Source organism: Hevea brasiliensis, unplaced genomic scaffold (genome assembly GCF_030052815.1).
Source record: "Hevea brasiliensis isolate MT/VB/25A 57/8 unplaced genomic scaffold, ASM3005281v1 Scaf1, whole genome shotgun sequence".
Classification (NCBI taxonomy): Eukaryota; Viridiplantae; Streptophyta; class Magnoliopsida; order Malpighiales; family Euphorbiaceae; genus Hevea; species Hevea brasiliensis.
Genome location: NW_026614585.1, coordinates 5,945,790 through 5,967,789, shown reverse-complemented (window position 1 = coordinate 5,967,789; position 22,000 = coordinate 5,945,790). Strand labels below are relative to the sequence as shown.

Here is a 22,000-nt window from a genome sequence, read left to right as displayed (position 1 = left end):
ATCAAAAAAAAAATTTTATGATATTTGAAACTTTCAAAATATCTAACACCTCAATTCCTGTAAACGTCTTATGACATATCTCAACTCTTGTAAATATTTCATAATACACCAACTCTCTTATAAGGTAAAATTAATATATTCTTTAAATCTTAATTCTACTTTTATTATGGGATGTTTACAAGAGTTAAGGTGTGTCATAAAAAGTTTTAAAAATTTAAGGTGCGATAAAATATTTTTGGATAAAATTCAGGTGTAAAATAGTAAATTCGACCAAATAAATATTCAAGACATCCTCTAATTCTCATTCTCAATCAGAGCTTAAAATACAATGACCATATCTGAAATTTACCGCACATAGGCCTAGCCAAGGGCTGATTTCAATATGGTTTTAGGCTTAAACCGGCTGTTCCACTTTAAAGTTTATGGAAATCGAAAATGGCTTTATATGTGTTTAGCATTGTTATTGAATTTACTGTTGAGAAAATCACTTTTTTAAATATACTAATCAGAGAATATTAAAAAATAATTAAAAATTAAATTTGATAAGTTTTAGTTATAAGAATACTAAAATATTAAAACAGTTATTTTTCAAATTGATATTCTCAATAGCACATAAAATGATCATTTTATTCAAAAAATCAATTTCAAACTCTGAAACTCAATGTCTAATAATATTATAGAGTTCTGATTTTACTTCAATACTTATTCCAATTCAATTTTAATTTTGATGAGTCTAATAGTTAAAATTTATTTCAATTTTTTTATTTTTAAAAAGGAAAAACATTCATTTAACCTAGAATCAAACTCACCGATTATGATCTGATTTCAGTCCAATTTAATATTGAAAATTTAATTTTAACAAAAATTTCGATCTTATTTCAATTTCAATTTAAATCGATCCGTTCTGATTTGATTTTGACTTTAAACCAGCGCTTCGCCAAGTCAACCACACGCACCGTTACCATGGCAAACCTCCTATTTGTCAAACCAACGGTCAATCCCCACCTTCTCATGTACCGCAGCCGGCGACGCCATCTCACCGGAGACCCCAGTAATGTAGAAGAAGAAAAACAAACTGTTGGCTTCACTTCAGATGGTTCCTCTTTCCAATGCCCGCTTCCTCCAGGCCGAAGCCCTCAAGTTTGGTGAAAATTTACTTATTCCCCAGAAAGCAGCTTTCCACAAGGCCTCCCTGCATGGTTAAATTCTGTCAACTCGCACAAGCAGTCTCCTCTCTTCAGCTATTATGGCGCAAAGGGATACGCTTGCCTTGCCAGACACTACCTTGCCTTATCCAACAATGTGCAAACACCAAATCGCTCAAGTTCGGCAAAAGGATCCATCTCCATTTAAACTTAACCGGATTTAAAGACCCAATGTGCTTTTGGTTTATCATCTGATCGTTATGTATGTGAAATGTGGTGATTATGTACGTGCATACAAGGTGTTTGATGAAATGCCTATTGGGAATTTGTACTCATAGAATAATATGCTTTCTAGGTATCCTAAGTTGCGCAAAATAAAGCCGGCTTGGAAGTTGTTTGATCAAATGCCCCGGAAAGTTGTTGTGTCCTGGAATACAATGGTGATTACCTATGCACAGAGTGCGTTTTGCTATGAAGCTTTGAGGTTTTATAGGGAGTTGAGGAATTTGGAAATAGGGTACAATGAGTGTAGTTTTGCGGGTCTATTGTATGTTTGTGTGAAGTTCAAGCAATTGGAGCTTACAAGGCAGGCTGATAGGCAGGTTTTGGTTGCTGGGATTTTATCAAATTTGGTGATTTCCAGTTCAGTTGTCGATGCCTATGCAAAATGCAGTGAGATGAGTGATGCAAGGTTGCTTTTTGATGAGATGAATGTGAGGGATATTCTTGCTTGGACAACAACGGTCTCAGGGTATGCCCAGTTGGGTGATATGGAGGCAGCTAATGAATTATTTGATTTGATGCCCGAGAAGAATCCTGTTTCGTGGACAGCTTTGATTGCTGGGTATGCTAGACATGGTTTAGGGAAGAAGGCACTTGAGTTGTTTACAAAGATGTTGATTCTTCATATTAGACCTGATCAATTTCCTTTTAGCAGTTGTCTTTGTGCTTGTGCTGGTATAGCTTCACTTAATCACGGTAAACAAATACAAGGTTATTTTTTGACCTTAATGGGTAATAAATGGGACTGTCTTTCGGAATACTAAGATTTCTGCCCTGGCACAGCATGGTCATGGTGAACAGGCTATTCAGGTGTTTGATGACTTGGTTAGATTAGGCATGAAGCCAGATGGGATAACATTGGTTGTCATTCTCAGTGCATGTAGTCATTCGGGTCTTGTGGAGTAAGGGCTTAGGTTATTTCAGTCCATGACTTCTTGTCATGGTGTTGTTCCCAATCAGGAACATTGTGCATGTTAGATTGATCTCCTAGGTCATGCGGGGCATTTTGATAAGTTGATGAATCAACTTGAGAAAATGCCATGTAAGCCAAATGATCAAATTGGGAATGCCCTAGTTGGTGTTTGCAGAATCCATGGCAATGCAGAAGTGGGAAGAAAAGCAGCTGAGCAACTTATACAATTGAAGCGTCACTCCTCCACAGCCAATGTGTTATTATCAACAATATATGCTGCACTTGGGAGGTGGGAATCGGTTGAAAAGGTGAGAGTTGAGACAGCTTATGAATGAGAGACGTGGACGGAAGGAGCGAGCCGTTAGTTGGATAGATATTGAAAATAAGTTGCACTCCTTTACTGCATCAGATCAGTTGCACCCTTTGAAAGAAGTAATATATTTGGTCGTGGAACAATTAGCCGACCACATGAAAGAAGAAGTTGCATCAATTAATAATGAGAGGTAGAAATTTTTCATCCATACTTTTCCAGGTGGTGTTGACTATATGTACAAAATTTTATATTTTCCTTACAGTTTGCTTAACTTGTAACATTTAACGTTACTTGAATGGGCATGCCTTCCAGTGCAGATTAATGTAGTTCATCTTTGCATTTCTAGAATTGAATCTCCTCAATGTTGTACTGGAGAGACTATTTCAATGTTATAATTGTTTTGGATTACTGTTTGTCTAATAAACTGGTAAAAGGTTTCCATTTTCAATTTTCTTAATATTGTAGGTGTTTGATTATCATCTTTATGAAATAAATTGTTGGTAGCCACAGGGGCTTCACTGTGTTTTCTATGCATACAAGAAGCATGTTTTTGTTGAATCTTTTCCTTGTAAAAAATAATTTCACGCATAGATAGATTTAACTTTCCAATAGGCATAGGCTTGGGCATTGTCAAGACTACTAAACCCCAAATTTGGAATATGTTGTGATGTTGATGAGGACTAGATAAACCTGCTCTTTGAATGCTTTGCAAAAACAAATCTATGTTTTCGGCACAAAACTGAAAAGATATTAATGTGATATATTGGATGCTTTTTGGCTGCATTTATTTGATCTTCTTGTCGTTCTGCGTATCTATTATTTGGGCTAAATGCTAAATTCAGCTCCTATTTAATTTAGCTCTAATTTAATTTATTTTTTAATTTTTTATTATATTTAATTTAAAAATTTTAATTTAGCTCTAATTTAATTCAAAATTGAAAAATGTACAACTCACATCAAACATGCGTATATTTAACTATTGTCAATTACTTAATTATTTTTTAAGTGTTGATAAATAATTTTTTATATTTTACTTTTTAAATATTAATTAATAATATAAAAATATATATAAAATAATATTTTTAATTATATATTTTTAATTTTATTTAATTATAAGTAAATGTAAAAATAATATTATTTTTAATTTAAATAAATAAAATTAATTATAATCATAATTCTTAATTTTAAGTAATTAGATAAAAAAATATACTTTATTATTTTTCAATTTAATTAAGTATAATTAATTATAATTATAATTTTAATTATTCATATGAAATATAAATTAATTTTTTTATATTTTTAAATATCATAATTAATTTTAATTTGTATTTTATTTTTAATTAATTACATAAAAATATAAAAATAATATATTTTTTTTGTATTTTCATTTTAATTAATAACATTAAATAATAAAATAATATTTTATTTTTTCAATTTAATTTATTATAAAATATAAAAATAACATTTTAATATAAAAAAATAGTAAATAACGTATGTAAATCAAATAAAAGAGGTTGGGTTAAATTAAAAATGACTAAATTAACATGCCAATAAATATAGGAGTGAAAATTAGCGTTTAGCCATCCAGCTTGCTTACAAGGAGGGAGAGAGGCTGTGAGTTATCATCACCTTTAATCAATGAGCACACTAAATGCACATGGTAGGACCCATTTATCTTCAAGTTTTAAGGTCCATGAATATATTTTCTATTTTACCAAGTCCGATTGAGGGATGATATTATGTGGTTCTCTGTTGTGTGGGGTAATGCACTTCTCAAAATGAACTTGCAGCTGCTTTTATATGTATTGTTATGGGGCTTTCTGTCTTTTACTAACTTTTCGTCGTTAGCAAATATTGCTTTTTTAAAATACCGTTACCATTTTGAAGCTTGTTTTATGGCACTAGTTGTAGCGATCTGATTGCTTGATCTAGTGCAAGGACTGAAGAGAAAAAGACTAATGATATTATGCTTGGAATGGGCAATTATTAATTGTGGGAAATTTTGGCCCAGTGGGTGTCTTTGTGGCGTAGGAGAATAGGAGCATAAACGAACCGAGTCAAGTTGGAGTTCAAGAGCTCAGTTTGCGTCGAGCTCAGACCAAATATTAACGAGTCAAATTTGATTCCTGTAGAAAATAAATTTTAAATGAGTTAAGATGAATGAGGAGTATTGAGCGGCTCAGTTCATTTATAGAGTAAATTTTAAATTTAAATTTATAAAATTTAAATTATTACGTAATTTTAATTAATTCTCATATAAAAAATAATTTAATTTTTATAAAAAATTAAATTTAAATTATAAATAATTATATTTAATAAAATATATTTTATATTTTTTTAACTAAAAATATATTTTGTATATTAATTATATCATAGTTTTAAACAATACATTAATTTTAGAAAGTTTATAAATAAAATAATAAATATTTATAATATAACGAAATATAATAAATAATTTTACAAATAAGCCTATCTACGTGTTTTGAGCAGCTCACAAATAATTTGGTTCATTTACAGTCTCATGGAAGAAGAAGAACAAGAGAAATAAATTCTCTCAAGAAACATATTTTTAAAAATTTTATCAAATCTCAACAATAATCAAATTTATTAATTAAAATTTCTAGATAACACATGTATTTATAATAAAATACCTAGTATTATTTCTACTAGGATTGAAAAAACTAATTAGATACTAATTAAGGATACTAAATAAAATAAATTAGAAAAAAATTATATCTAATAGAATAATAATTTTTATGCCTGATAAAATTTATAAACTTCATAATTTTACAATGACTATAACTCCTAAGTTTAATCTTCTTATATCGCATCATTCTCCTTTAGTTAGAAAAAATTTAATCTCAAATCTTGTAGTGCGAAAGGATCAAAAATTGAATTTAGAAAATAACCATCTCAATCTTCTTGGATGACGGCAAAAAGGTTGAAATGATGAACTTCATTCTTTTCTTCACACTTCTAGCAATAACAAACAAGATAATTGAAAATCTTCAATTTCTTTTGCGACTCCATAAGTCCATGGGTTCAATTTCAATTGAAGTCTCTATGGCTTGATCTTCTTTGTTCCCCAACATATCTTTCTTAGCTTCATCAACTACATCTTCGACAACATGCATTTCTACAACTATTTCTTCAACATGTGAAGACTCAACAACCAAGGCTTCAAATTCATCAAGCTTTCCTTTTTGCTCTTTAGCTTCAAGTTGCTCTCTATGTTCTTCATCTTCAAATTGTTTTTGGGATTAAAGTTGCTCTTGTTGCCTTACATTTTTATTAACTTTTGATAAATCATCAAATTCTACTTTTAGTTTAAGCATGCCATCAAGCTTTGCCTTCATTTTTACAATGCTTAAAATCATGAATTCTTTCTTTCATAATTCAAGTTCTGTTTCCCTAACTTGTAAGAGTCGTTGGACATCTCGATATTTATAATATAAGTCGTAATATACGTTGGGTTTACCAACATATTCGTTTAACTAATAATCAAGATATGTTAATTTGACCTGACCTGGTAGAAGTCAATTTCATATTGTAATTTTTAAATATCAACTTTATAATAATCAATTTCATTTATAATCTCTCAATGTGAATCCATAATATAAAATTATGATTAAAGATGCATACCTCACTAAAAACATTTAGGAGTCATTTCTATCTAAAATGGATGTCAAACAATTAGTTTCAGAACATCAAAAATTAGCAAATAAGGACCAAAATAATTATTGCTGACATGGCAGTGATGATGTGGCATAGAAGCTGATGGTCTGATGATGTGTCATGCTAGCATAGCACAGATATTTGATGTTGCGCTAATGCTGATGTGGCTATAGCAAGATCCGATGGAACAGTCTCATGAAAAGCTGGGTGAGCATGTCTTCAAATTTGGCCAGGTTATAAACCGATCCAATCAAATGTCGCAACAGAGGCTTTGGATGGAAGTTGGTGTGCTTCATGGTAAAGAAAGGATTGCCATTGTTTGAAGTTCATGCATTTGAGGGCCAATTTAGCCGCTTTGCTCAATTTCTGGGAGGATTAAAAGCTTGGATGTTGAAATTGGTCCTCCACGTAGCTTAATTAAAGTGATCTCGCTGTTTTAAATTTCATTCCAGACCATGTTCAATAAGGGCTACTTTTGGTGTCTAGTAAAATTACGGTTTTGTAGTTTAAAAATGCAATCACCATCCCCATTTGAAGGCCAAATTTCGTCCACCAAGGTCCCTTTGTTGACTTTTCTCTTCCTAAATAGGTTACGATTCAACTTGACATCTTTAACTTTATACTTAATGTCCAAAGTTTCTTCCTAATTACTAATCTTAGTATTTTTTTTTTTATTTAGTTTAGTTGGTTCCTTTTTCTTTAATAATAATTGTAATACTATATAAAGGGGGTTAAGCTTCATTGTAAGAGGTTGTTGATTGCATTATAATGAAGTGCTGGCATCATTATTTATCAATTCTTATCTAAATAAGTTCATTTTAGTGGCAAATTGTCTATTGAATCTTGCCACTCTTCCTTCTTTCTAAGAGTGAGGCGATTCAAGCCACTTTGTGATTGTTTGTGGTGAATTTGTTCTTATCAATTAGGTGCAAATTGTCTTCTTTTTATTTCCTTTCGGTTACTTAAAGTGTAAATTCAAATAGCCTTGTTTTCTCTTTGGTTACTTAAAGTGTAAATTCAAATAGCCTTGTTTTCTCTTCTACTCGTCAATATATTTTCATCAAAGCCGAAATCTTTACTTCTTTCAAGTTAACACGCCTTAAACCTAACTCAACCTCATGATTCAACCTTATTCCAGGCAAAACATCACTTTTATTTTTCTCGAACTTGTCCAGCCTTAACTAAGAAGATGTGAAACCTTCAAATAACCCTCGCTGCCAAGTTGCAAATCAATCTTTTGAAATTCCATCCAAACTAAGTTAACTCATCTTGTTCGCCAATAATTCATAACAAAACAATCTTAACACAACTAGGGCACATCAAAAGCTTTGATGACTGATTTAAAGTCTCCGGCAAGATTTGAAGTTCTTGAAAGTGCTGCGACAAAGGAATAAAGTCGTAAGGTCGTCTAAATCCAACTCAATAGGGGTGAGCATTCAGTTAACCGAACCGAACTAAAATTGAAAGAAAATCGAAATTAACCGAAACAAAAAATACTCTGTCAATTATCGGTTATAACCGAACTAACTGGAAAAAATAAAATATATATTTTTATATTATTAATTATTTAATAACATATTAATAAAAATATATTTATATTCTTTTTTATTTATAAAAAAATAATATATATAATTTCATAATAATAAGATAATAATTATAAGTTAAATATTATTATAAAATCATAAAAATAATAATTATAAATAATATAATATTAATAAAATTATAATTAATATATTAATTAATTAAAATTCGATTATTTCGGTTCGTTCGATTACCAAATCAAAGGTAATTGAACCGATAATTGAAAATCGAAAATTTTTATTATTACTAACCGAAAACTGAACCGAACCGAATTTACTCTTACCGAAATAATCGAATTTCATCATCACGACCCGACTCCATAAGCCGAACTAGCACTAGGACCTAGGCTAGCCTAAAACCCCCAAGATTCGTAATAAGTCTCACTATACCAAAATCAATAACCAGGACCAAACTCAACCCGATAGTTATCAGAAATCCTTTACCAGGGAAATCTAACTCAATCCTGAAACACAGCATGTACAAACCATTTAATGTTATTAATTAATACAATATATTCATAAACTAATGTTACAGCAAAGTTCTAGCAGTTTAACAAACAATAAAAACTATTAAACTAAGAAGCATCACAACCTGCGGAGGAAATTACAGGTTAGACTTGAAAAATAAACTCGCTCCTCCTGTAACTTGACAAAAATATTTGAACAGGAGTGAGCGTTCGACCCAAAAAGTTTAAATATTGATTATAGATGTAATTTCTATAACTGCTTAAAACTAGTGCAATCCTATCATGAAATGCACATCTATCACATATAACAATAATTCATTTAATATTCACATGAGAAGATAATTTGGAACTACTTATATGGGAGTTGATCTCCTATACAGCTTTCTTAATCCAATACCGGCCAACGAGGTTAACTCAAGCCGAACTTTCGCTTAATAATCCAAGTGCGGAGGCCAGCGAGATCAACTTAAAGCCGTGCTCACCCTGATTTATCCATATATAAGGATCGGGTCCCAGCGAGTCAAGCTCCAAATGTGACTACCCATCCTACTCATATCTATATCTACACCATACTCATGCTAACACACATACACATAGCTCCAATTTATCTTAAGGCGATATCCACAAACAAATTCAATAATATAAGCAGCAAAGGAGCGTGCCTAGCAATTAACTAATTATATACATACATATAAGTGAATGCATGAGCATGCCTTGAATATAATTTAATAATATTGAAATTACAAATAAAATCAATATCACACTCACTGACTAGTCGACCCGATTGCAGATGGTCCAGTTGGAGAGAAGAAAGGCTAATCAGCATTAATTATCTATACAGACACACTGACCTCTATCAATTTACTGACAAAATTGACCAATTAATTTAATTAAAGAAGCAAGAATAATTCCTAAGGTCTTGCTAAAATTTTGATAGAGTCTCCCCTATAACTGGACCTAACCCCCTGCAAGAAAAAACAACAATAACAACACATAGGGCCTCAGACCCACAATAGTAATTATAATACCCAACCAGAGCTTACAAGAAACCTAATCTAGATCCAATCCTTCAAACTTCAGCTTGGATTCCTAACTCCTTTACAGCCTAAATAATTATTTTCAGCACTTTAAAAATTATAAAAATATTCCTGCAGGTCTTTTACATCGCCCTTATATTAATTAAAATCATTTTACTTCATTTTAGTAAGCCAGGAATATTTTACAGATTTAACCAGCTAATTAAATCAAGGCACAAACTACACAACTTGAGTTAGGGATTACCTTTGTGAATTCTACTATCTGAAATGCGTCATGATGTCCCAAAATATGTCCAAGAGGGGGGTGAATTAGACTCTAAAAACAATTTTTCGGTTCTTGCTCAAAACCTTTGAAAAATTGCAGCTAAGTTCAACTCAATTGACTAATGTGAAATATGAACAATACAGCTCTATTGACAAATTGATTCAAAGTTAGGCTATATGCAATCATTATACTGATCCAACAGATTATATTAGCATTCAGTAGAAATTTCAGTAATCTGGATAAGTTAACAACACAGCAACCAGAGCAGTACACCAGATATATTAAATGACAGCAAATCAAACAATAAGCCAATTATTTCAGATGACAGCAAATTTAGCAGTATACCAATTTTCTCAGTTTGCAGCAAGGTTAACAATAAACAGAATCAACTTTTATATCAGCAAAAGCACATCAATCAGAAAGTTAAAATGCATAAATGTAAAGAGTAAGGGTTGAGAAAATTAAACACTGAAATTTTATAGTGGTTCGGCTCAACTAGCCTACATCCACTCTCTCAAAGATTCCACTTTGAGTCTTCACTTCACTATTCTTCTCTTTTAAAGGCAAGAGACAAAAAGCCTTTTACAAATCTTATCACCAAAGCTTTAACAAGTAGCTTCACACTTCAACCAAGTGTTATCCTAAACACTTTATCACAATCAAGCTTCAATAGGTGCTTGAATGACCTCTCATAAATGATAGTAAGGTGTTTAAAACTCAGTCTCACTCAATACAACAGAATCTATAAAGAAGAGATGAGTAGATAAGCCAATGATGAGCAATAAAAACACTTTGAGCACTTTGAATGAAAGCTTTTATGATTTTGAACAGTGGAGAGACTTTCATTAAGTGCAAAATGGCCAAGGATAGGTGTATTTATAGCTTTGGAATGTTTTTGACCGTTTGAGAACTCATTTGAACGTTACAATTACGAATTTCAAGAAAATAGCCATTATTTTATCTTTTTCTGTGATGATGTGCAGAGTTGAGATAGTTAGCATACTGGAAAAAATAGCAAACCAGTTAGCATACCAGGAAAACTTTTTTGCATAACTTTCAAAACTATAAAACTTTACACCAAATCATAATCAAATGCTTTTAGGCCAATAATGATATTTAAAAGAAAATCTTTTGAGGGATTGAAAATAAGTATCATTGACTTTTACTCCTCAATTCTTTTCACAAGCAATCCTAAAAGTTAAAACTAACTTCTATACTATATGTAACTTCAAATCTGATTATCAATGCAGCCTTGGAAGGTAACCTTTTCTTCTTTTATCTCCTTTGATTCGTCCTGTGTTATCTTAGAATGTCATCATTTCTTCAAAAGTACGAATCCATCATGAAATCCTTGTGTCTTTTTCTTTATTCTTTGAGAAGCACAACACTTACAACAATGTTAGTTTGATTCTAGTTGAGTTTTGGTATCATCAAAATCTATGCTTCTTTGAGCTTGTGGGGTCAACAATCTCCCCCTTTTTGATGATGATAAAACTCAATCGAATCACCATGCAAATATTGACAAGTGTGAGTATGTGTATGAATGTATATGTGAGAATAACTCCCCCTATGTATATGCTTATATCAACATTTAATCACAAATAACTCCTCCTTAATAATTTCAATGAAACATTCATAGGCATTTTCTTAAGGAGTCAAGTGTGACTAAAATACTAACTAAATATGCACAATATGCACACTAATTACAAACTATATCAATCACAAGTTATACCTATGCACAATATGCACATTATAACAATATACTAATCACAAGCTATATTAATCACAAGTTATACCATCAAGATTACTAATCACAAGCTATATTAATCACAAGTTACACCATCAAGATTACGCATCCATTACTTTTCTCCCCCTTTTTGTCAGCATCAAAAGAACATGGGAGAAATCATGCACATGTGTATAAAGCAAGATTCAGTTTAAGTGTAGTAAATAAAACAGTCAAAACAGTAGATAATATGATAAACTAATTAAAGTTCAGAAATCTAAAAACAACAAACGAAGTAGCAAATTAAAAGACAGACTGTCAGACAAAATTCAATCAGCCAACATGCAGTATGATTATTTATCCTTTCAGCCTAGAGCTTCTTCTGATTTGTCTTGGAGCAGCCATTTTCACCTTTTTTGACTTGACAGGTTTATCACTCAAGGTTTGAAGAATTTCAGTGACCATTAGTTCAGTGTTAAAGGAACAATAGGGCGTGACTAACTTCAGTTCAGCGGTAGTACCAGATTCTCTGTAGATTTTTGCAGTTAGCCTTTTTGCGGATGGTTTACGGTTTGCTCTTTACGCTTCGCTTTGTTCCTTTTGAGCTGTTTTTGCCTTTTCTTTTGCAGGAGCAGCAGGAGCAGGAGTCTGTGGTTCCGGCTCAGATTCTGAGTCACTCATATCCTTCCCATTTCCTTCTTTGCTGCCTCCATTACCATTTCCATTATCAGAATCATCTTCATCTTTTTTAGTTTCCTCTTCTTCCTCTTCTTCCTTTTCTTCCTTTTCTTCCTCTTTCTCTTCTTCTTCTTCTGTTTCTTTTTCTTCCTCTTCTTCCTCTTCTTTTTCTGATTCCTTTTCTTCGTCTTCTTCTTCTTCTTCTTCTTCTTCTTCTTCTTCTTCTTCTTCTTCTTCTTCTTCTACAGATTCTTCTTCTTCCTCTTCTTTTTCTGTTTGAGGAACAGAACCAGTAGTAGCCTTACTGGTTTCTCCAACTTCAGCGCTTGAAATACCTAGATGAACTTTGATTTTAAATAGTTCTTCCACAATTTTGTACATCAACATCAAAGTGCCATTAATCTTAGAATCAACAGCATTCATAAGAACAGTTTGAAAACCTCTAAATTTTTGTATTTCTCCAAGTTCAATTTCAACAAATTCCCTTAAGTTGTTCACTTCTTCCAGAATTCCTTCAACATTAAAAGTACCACTTGCACTATCCTTGGAACTAGCACCTTGTTCAAACCTTAGTTTTCTGCCATCATCATCTTTTTGCAGACTTGTAATTGGGATCATATTTGTCCTAAGTTTCTCAGTTTCTAGAGGTATCCCAAAGTCTCTAAACAGACCATTAAGAAGATGGGCATAGGGTAGTTTGTAAGGTGGTTTCCATTTCATGATTTGCTTCAGCATAAAGTAGGCAAGATTAAATTCAATTTGATTCACAATATGCCAGATAATGCAGAGATCAAGTGTACTTAAATAGTTTGGACTGCCAGTTCTAGGATTCAGCACATAGATGATAAAACTATGAAGAATTTTGATATGTTGGTGAGTATGGGTAATGCTAGTCTTATCTTTTACTTCCCCTTTAAACACTTCAGTCTCAAAATCTCTTTTATTGAATCCGCCAATAGCAAATACTTCTTTGTGAGAACAGATTTTATTCCCACTGTTTGGGATTACTAGAGCTTTGGCTAATCTTTCTACTGTCACTTCATAGACTTTTCCTTTCATTTTCACCTTAAAAGATTCATCTCTTTCAGAATCATCAACTCTTAAATTCTTATAAAATTCTTGAACTAAGTCCACATATACTCCTTCAGTGTTAGAGCACAATCTGTCCCATTTTTTATATTCAAATAAAGATTGTAAAGGAACAGAGACTTCAGTAAAAGCAGGCCAATGGATGTACCTTAGTTCATGAATGGCCCTTTCCATAAGCATAACTGGAGCTTTTGAAGTCTTTTTTTTTTTTTTGTTCCTTTTTCTTGGACAGGCTCACTGGTTCTTTTCTTGGGCGTTTCTTTTGATTTTTCAATTACCAGAGGAGCTTCTCTTTGTGGAGGAGAAGATGCAGGAACACTTGCATCAGTGGAATCTGAAGATGATGAATATGTAGTGACTTTTGCCTTGCCTTTTCCTTTTGCCCGTGCCATGATCAAACCAGAAGAAAATTTGGCAGTAGGGATAGAGAAAGGTAGGTTCACAAATTTAACAATGTGAGTAATCAATGTATAATTATTAGAAGCATATCAACACATTCTTAACACGATTTAGCACAATGTCAAAAAAAAAATAAGACTGGCAGTAAGAGATATTCGAGTTTTTGAGAATCAATGGCAACCGATTCATGATTTTGTTTTATACCACATTTTTACGCAATGTTAATACTCAAAATAAGAAAATTTAGCAGCTAATTTCGAAATCGAAACAAACAGAACAATCACAAAAAAAATGTAGAACACGTTTCCATTAATGTTTCAGATTCAATACCTGAGACTTATAGAGACAGAGAATGCGAATCGATGATGACAGAAAAGAATGTGCCAGAAAATTTTAATCCAACGAGAATCACTTTGAATGACTTCTTTCGGCAGATTTAGAAAAGTAACGGGGAATGAATAAGAAGATTTTGGGGATTTTCTAACTTGAAACAATCGATTTGATTCAAAGCCAATGGGTTGCGGAAATTTTTAAGGAAAATGAAGAGAGACGATGGTTGTGAAAGTTGCGAGCGAAATGGGTTAGCAAATGGAGAGAAGATGCATTCGTTCGGGTTTTGGGAAGCGATGCGACAAAAAGAAAAGAAATTTTGATCTTTAAATCTGAAAAGACATAATTGGAGACTTTTGCAGAGTGATGGGTACCGTGTACCAGTGGAGAAGCAGAGAGAAGATTGATGGTTCTGAAAAAATTTTGAGTCCCGCGTTGGTTAATATGTCAAAAGTCTGTTTTGCCCTTAAAACACATAGAGATGCAATGCTCTAAATAGAGGGGTATTTAAGTAATATGCTTTTTAAACATGCAGAATAGGCGCTCGGAAGAAAAATTTAGAGTTTTAGTACAATCAAACCTGACTGCCAGTTTGCCAACGAAAAGTTAGGAGCAGTGGTAAAGCATTTAGCAAACAAGAAAATTAGCAAACAAATTAGTATGCCACTGCGATCAAATTCTGCAGAATACTGTTCATATCAGATCAGACCCAGAATTTTTCAAATTGCACCAAAAATATTAGAACACATCTTTAACACTACAAACCAACATTTATCACTTCATTTTCATTTAGAAACATAAGAATGCATCAAAACTTAATCAAGAGCATCAATCATACCAAGTTCTCTTCTTATTTTGCAGAAAATTTCCTCATTAAGTGGCTTTGTAAAAATATCAGCAAGCTATTTTTTAGAAGGGAAATTCAATTTGAATATCACCATTTTGAACATGATCCCTAATAAAATGATGTCTAATTTCAATATGCTTGCTTCTAGAGTGTTGGACAGGATTTTTTGATAGGTTTATGGCACTAGTATTGTCACATCTTATGGGAATGTGATCAAATTTAATTTCAAAATCTTCAAGCTGTTGTTTCATCCACAAAATTTGTGCAGCACAACTTCCAACTGTAATATATTCAGCTTCTGCAGTAGAAAGTGCAACAGAAGTTTGCTTTTTACTGTGCCATGAAACTAATGCATGACCTAGAAATTGACAAGTTCCAGAAGTGCTTTTTCTGTCCAGTCTACTACCAGCAAAATCTGAATCACTATAACCAATAAGATCAAATGATTCACATTTTGGATACCACAAGCCAATGTTGTGAGTGCCAATGAGGTACTTAAAAATTCTTTTAACTGCTACAAGATGAGATTCTTCTGGACATGATTGAAATCTCGCACACAAACATACACTGAAATGAATATCTGATCTAGATGTTATCAAGTAGAGTAAAGAACCAATCATACCTCTATAGAGTTTGTTGTCTATCTCTTTACCTTTTTCATCTTTCTCCAATTTAACTATTGAGCTCATGGGAGTTTCGATACTTTTCATATCCTCCATTTTGAACTTCTTTAGCATATCCTTTATGTATTTGGACTGATTTATGAAAATTCCATCTTTCATTTGTTTAATTTGCAATCCAAGGAAGAAAGTAAGTTCACCCATCATACTCATTTCAAATTTACTTCTCATCATGTTGGAAAATTTCTTATAAAGAGAATGGTTAGTAGCACCAAAAATAATATCATCTACATAGATTTGCACAATAAGCATGTCTTTTCCTAGTTTCTTAATGAAAAGAGTAGTATCCACTTTTCCTCTTTTAAAATCATTTTGAAGCAAAAATTTACTAAGTCTCTCATACCATGCTCTAGGAGCTTGCTTTAAACCATAGAGAGCTTTAGTAAGCTTGTAAACATGATTTGGAAAATGAGGGTCTTCAAAACTAGGAAGTTGAGCCACATAAACTTCTTCATCAATATATCCATTTAAAAATGCACTTTTAACATCCATTTGATAAAGCATGAAATTCTTAAACATGCAAATGCACATAACATTCTAATAGCTTCAATTCTAGCAACCGGAGCAAAGATTTCATCAAAATCAATACCTTCCTCTTGGTTGTATCCTTGAGCTACTAGTCTAGCTTTATTTCTAATTACATGTCCTTTTTCATCCATTTTATTCCTAAATACGCATTTAGTTCCAATAACAGAATGCTTTTTAGGTTTAGGAACAAGTGTCCACACTTTATTTCTTTCAAATTGATTTAATTCCTCTTGCATAGCAAAAAGCCAATTTTCATCATTTTGAGCATCATCATAATTTTTGGGTTCAAATTCAGAAACAAAAGCAACATTACCAAAATATCTTCTAAGTTGAGCTCTTGTCATCATTCTTTGTGATGGACTATCAAGAATGTCATCTTTGGAATGATTTCTATGGTACCTCCATTCTTGTGGAATGTCTTGATGTTGAGGTTCCTTAATTTGTAATTCTTCCACGTTTGGTTAGGAGTCTTCTTGAATTTCAATATTTGTGGAGCAAGGAAGTTCTTCTTCTTTGTCATTTTGATCATCCTCCACTAGTTGTTTTGAATCAAGCTCATCTTTATTTGAATTCTTTGAATTTAGAATCTGCTCAATTTCATCATCACAAGAATCTTTCCTTTGCAAGGAAGTGTTAGCATCATCAAAAAAAATATGCATTGATTCTTCCATGGTCAAGGTTTTTCTATTGAAAATCCTATATGCTTTGCTATTTGTTGAATATCCTAGAAATATTCCTTCACAAGATTTAGCATCAAATTTTTTGAGATTGTTGTCTTTGTTATTCAAAATGTAACATTTGCAACTAAAGACATGAAAATATGCAATATTGGGTTTGCTTCCTTTCCAAAGTTCATAAGGAGTTTTCTTTAAAATAGCTCTAATGGAAACTCTGTTCAAAATGTAGCATGTTGTATTTACAGCTTCTGCCCAGAAATATTTTGGCAAACTGTTTTCATTCAGCATTGTTCTAGGCATTTCTTGCAAAGATTTGTTTTTCCTTTCAACAACTCCATTTTGTTGTGGAGTTCTAGGAGCTGAAAATGTATGATAAATACCATTTTGAGAGCAGAAATTTTCAAACAAACTATTTCCAAATTCTTTTCCATGATCACTCCTCAAAAATGTAATACAATAACCTTTTTCATTTTGAGTTCTTTTGCAAAAAGCTTCAAATATATCAAAGGTTTCATCTTTATGAGCAAGAAAGAAAGTCCATGTGAATCTTGAAAAATCATCAACAATTACAAATGTATATGCCTTACCTCCTAGACTTCTAGGTGTGATTAGACCAAAAAGATTAAGATGTAATAACTCCAATGGTCTAGACATAGTTACAACATTTTTTGATTTAAAAGATGATTTTGTATGCTTACCAAGTGCACATGCTTTGTATTGAAATTCTTTTTCAAATCTTAACTTTGGAAGTCCTCTAACAAGGTTCCTTCTAGAGAGTTTAGCAAGTGTACTCATGCTAGCATGTCCTAATTTTCTATGCCATAACCATGCACTATCATCTGAAGTCATAAAGCATGTTTCACAATTCTCTTCAAGACTTGTTAAATCAAGTAGGTAAATATTATCTATTCTAGCACCAGCAAACATAATATTATTTCTATGAATTTCACAATGTATAGAAGTAAAAATAACTTTAAAATCATTATCACATAGTTGATTAACACTTAAAAGATTATATTTTAATCCTTGTACTTATGCAACATTCTCAATGCAAGGATTTTTACCAATTGTTCCACATCCAATAATTTTAGCTTTACTTTTATCACCAAATTTGACATAACCTTCTTCTTTTAAAGTAAGAGAGGAAAACTTGCCTTTATTTCCTATCATGTGCCTAGAGCAGCCACTATCTATGTACCAGTGTTCTGTTTCCAACATACTCCTTAGGCAGACCTGAAACCAGTTAACTGTCCTTAGGTACCCAAGTAACTTTGGGTCCTTGAGTGTTAGTAATATTAGGTAGGGTTCCTTTAGGCACCCATACTTTCTTTGCCTTAAAGGTTCCTTTCCTAATAGGATAAGCATTAATCATATGACCTTTATGATTACAATAAAAGCATGTAATATTTGGTTGAGAAAAAGATGTAGCTTTAACAAAATAATATTTGTATTTTCCAAATTTCATAAATTCATCATAACCAATTCCAAATTTTTCATTTGTGGATTTTTGATTCCCAAGAAGTATATCAAGTGTTTTTTTTTCCTTTTGTAAATTTAGGTAAAATTTTCATTTAGGCACCCATACTTTCTTTGCCTTAAAGGTTCCTTTCCTAATAGGATAAGCATTAATCATATGACCTTTATGATTACAATAAAAGCATGTAATATTTGGTTGAGAAAAAGATGTAGCTTTAACAAAATAATATTTGTATTTTCCAAATTTCATAAATTCATCATAACCAATTCCAAATTTTTCATTTGTGGATTTTTGATTCCCAAGAAGTATATCAAGTGTTTTTTTTCCTTTTGTAAATTTAGTTAAATCTCTTATCAAAGATTCAACTTTTGCTTCAAGAATTTTGTTTTTCTCAAGAAGAAGTTCACACACTTCTTTTGATCTTTGAAGCTCATCATTAACTTCCTCAAATAATTTCATTTGAGATTTGTAAAATTCATTTTCCTTTGAAGCCATACTCAAGGAAATATTTTCTGATCTTAAAGCACAATTTTCATGAATCAAAATTTTGCATTTCTTTTTAAAAGTTCTATATTTATCATATATCTTTATAAATGCAAGTTCTAATTCATCAACATTTGAAAGTTCAAGATTTACCTCATTTTCACTATCTTCAATATGCGAGCTTTCACCTTTTTCTTCAATTGCCATCATACAAGTGTTTGTAGCTTCTTTGTCACTTGTTTCATCATTTGATGAAGAGTCACTATCACTCCATGTTGCCGCCATTGCCTTTTTACTTTTATCCTTTCTAAACTTGTTTTTCTTCTTCAATGTAGGACACTTTGGCTTAATGTGGCCTGGTTTGTTACACTCATAACAAACTATTTCACTTGAATGATTTGGAGTCTTTGGAGCATATTTCTTTGTGAACTTCTTGTATTTGCTTCCACCTTTTCTAAATGCTCTTTTGAATTTTTTGACTATCATAGCCATATCTTCATCATCATCACTTGAAGCACTTGAATCATTACTTGAACCAGCTTTAAAAGTAACACTTTTCTTTTTCTCATCTACCTTTTTGGATATGAAAGCTATACTTTTCTTTTTCTTTTGATCACCTTCTTTCTCATCTTTCTTATAGATCATTTCATGTGCAATGAGAGAACCAATTAGCTCATCATAGGTGTATTTTCTGAAATCCTTGGTGTCTTGAATAACAGTAGTCTTTGCTTCCCATGACTTTGGAAGAGACCTCAGAATTTTCTTTACAAGTTCTTGTTCCTCAAATCTCTTTCCAAGAGCTTTAAGAAGATTGACAAGATCTGTAAATCTGGTACTCATTTCAGCAATAGTTTCACCTGGTTTCATCTCAAATAACTCATAATCATGGATGAGGAGGTTTGCCTTTGACTCTTTCACAATATCAGTTCCTTCATATGTGACTTCTAGTTTGTTCCATATTTCTTTTGCAGTTTGACATCCTGAAATACGATTATACTCATTAATATCAAGAGCACAATGAAGAATGTTAATAGCCTTGGCATTTGTAGAAATTTTCTTCCAATCATTATTATCAAATTCAACTTCAGCTTTAGGAATTTGCACAGTTCCTTCACTGGTTTTATAAGGAATATAAGGACCATCTTTAATTATTCTCCAAGCATCAATGTCAACAGATTGTATAAAGTTTCTCATTCTATTTTTCCAAAAGGAGTAATTTGTGCCATTAAAAAGTGGTGGTCTAGTGATAGAATAACCTTCAGCTAAGGGGGCAGGTATACCAGCTGAGTTTCTAGATGAACTAGCCATGTGTATGGATCACTCTAAGGGGTTTAATCCTCAAGCAAGAGAGACACGCTCTGATACCAAATTGATGTCCCAAAATATGTCCAAGAGGGGGGTGAATTGGACTCTAAAAATAATTTTTCGATTCTTGCTCAAAACCTTTGAAAAATTGCAGCTAAGTTCAACTCAATTGACTAATGTGAAATATGAACAATACAGCTCTATTGACAAGTTGATTCAAAGTTAGACTATATGCAATCAGTATACTGATCCAACAGATTATATTAGCATTCAGTAGAAATTTCAGTAATCTAGATAAGTTAACAACACAGCAACCAGAGCAGTACACCAGATATATTAAATGACAGCAAATCAAATAATAAGCAGATTATTTCATATGACAGTAAATTCAGTAGTACACCAATTTTCTCAATTTGCAGCAAGGTTAACAATAAATAGAATCAACTTTTATATCAGCAAAAGCACATCAATCAGAAAGTTAAAATGCATAAATGTAAAGAGTAAGAGTTGAGAAAATTGAACACTGAAATTTTATAGTGGTTCGGCTCAACTAGCCTACATCCACTCTCTCAAAGATTCCACTTTGAGTCTTCACTTCACTATTCTTCTTTTTTAAAGGCAAGAGACAAAAAGCCTTTTACAAATCTTATCACCAAAGCTTTTACAAGTAGCTTCACACTTCAACTAAGTGTTATCCCAAACACTTTATCACAATCAAGCTTCAATAGGTGCTTGAATGACCTCTCATAAATGATAGTAAGGTGTTTAAAACTCAGTCTCACTCAATACAACAGAATCTATAAAGAAGAGATGAGTAGATAAGCCAATGATGAGCAATAAAAACACTTTGAGCACTTTGAATGAAAGCTTTTATGATTTTGAACAGTGGAGAGACTTTCATTAAGTGCAAAATGGCCAAGGGTAGGTGTATTTATAGCTTTGGAACGTTTTTGACCGTTTGAGAACTCATTTGAACGTTACAATTATGAATTTCAAGAAAATAGCCGTTATTTTGTCTTTTTCTGCGATGTTGTACAGAGTTGAGACAGTTAGCATACTGGAAAAAATACCAAACCAGTTAGCATACTAAAACAAGTAGCAAACCAGTTAGCATACCAGGAAAACTTTTCTGCATAACTTTCAAAACTATAAAACTTTACACCAAATCATAATCAAATGCTTTTAGGCCAATAATGATATTTAAAAAAAAATCTTTTGAGGGATTGAAAATAAGTATCATTGACTTTTACTCCTCAATTCTTTTCACAAGCAATCCTAAAACTTAAAACTAACTTCTATACTATATGTACCTTCAAATCTGATTATCAATGCAACCTTGGAAGGTAACATTTTCTTCTTTTATCTCCTTTGATTCGTCCTGTGTTATCTTAGAATGTCATCATTTCTTCAAAAGCACGAATCCATCATGAAATCCTTGTGTCTTTTTCTTTATTCTTTGAGAAACACAACACTTACAACAATGTTAGTTTGATTCTAGTTGAGTTTTGGTATCATCAAAATCTATGCTCCTTTGAGCTTGTGGGGTCAACACGTCCAGAGCATTTAAAAATACTAGAATTGACTGTAATATTGATTGTGTTCTGGGAGGGCTATCGAGCATCCGGATCAGGCCGAAAACTCGATTCCGGGCGCCGATGAGCTATCATCGATCCTAGTATATATCCGAGATGCCCATGAGCTACTGGTGATAGATTCGCTAACGGTTCATCAAAACTCTGCTCCAATTGCCCGATATCAGCCGATTTAGTTTAGGCCGTCCAATAAGCATCTTCTCCATCCGATCTTCGATCAAGGAATCATTGGTGTCAAAACAAAGCTTGAGGAGTGTAAATCACGATCCCCGGGTCCAATCATCCAAACTAATTGCCGATTGGTCTGGATCTGGCTGGAAAGTCACAAAAACTCTAAACTTCTCTCCTTTTGATCTCACTCAATCAGCCACCAAACGATGCAAAATTGGTCCCAAAAGAAAGTTGGGTTCATGAGGATTCCAACGATACCTAGATGGCCAGAAAAAGACTGTCGAATGTCATAAAAAAAAATCTACCTTCATGCACGCCATTTCTCTCTTCTCCCTTATCTA

The 22,000-nt window shown here is 32.4% G+C and overlaps 1 pseudogene; it reads left to right on the top strand.

Annotated features, from left to right (window-relative positions):
• Positions 1–815: 815 nt before the first annotated feature.
• On the top strand, positions 816–3,061 carry LOC110636578 (pentatricopeptide repeat-containing protein At2g21090-like; annotated as a pseudogene).
• The last annotated feature ends 18,939 nt before the right edge of the window (positions 3,062–22,000 follow it).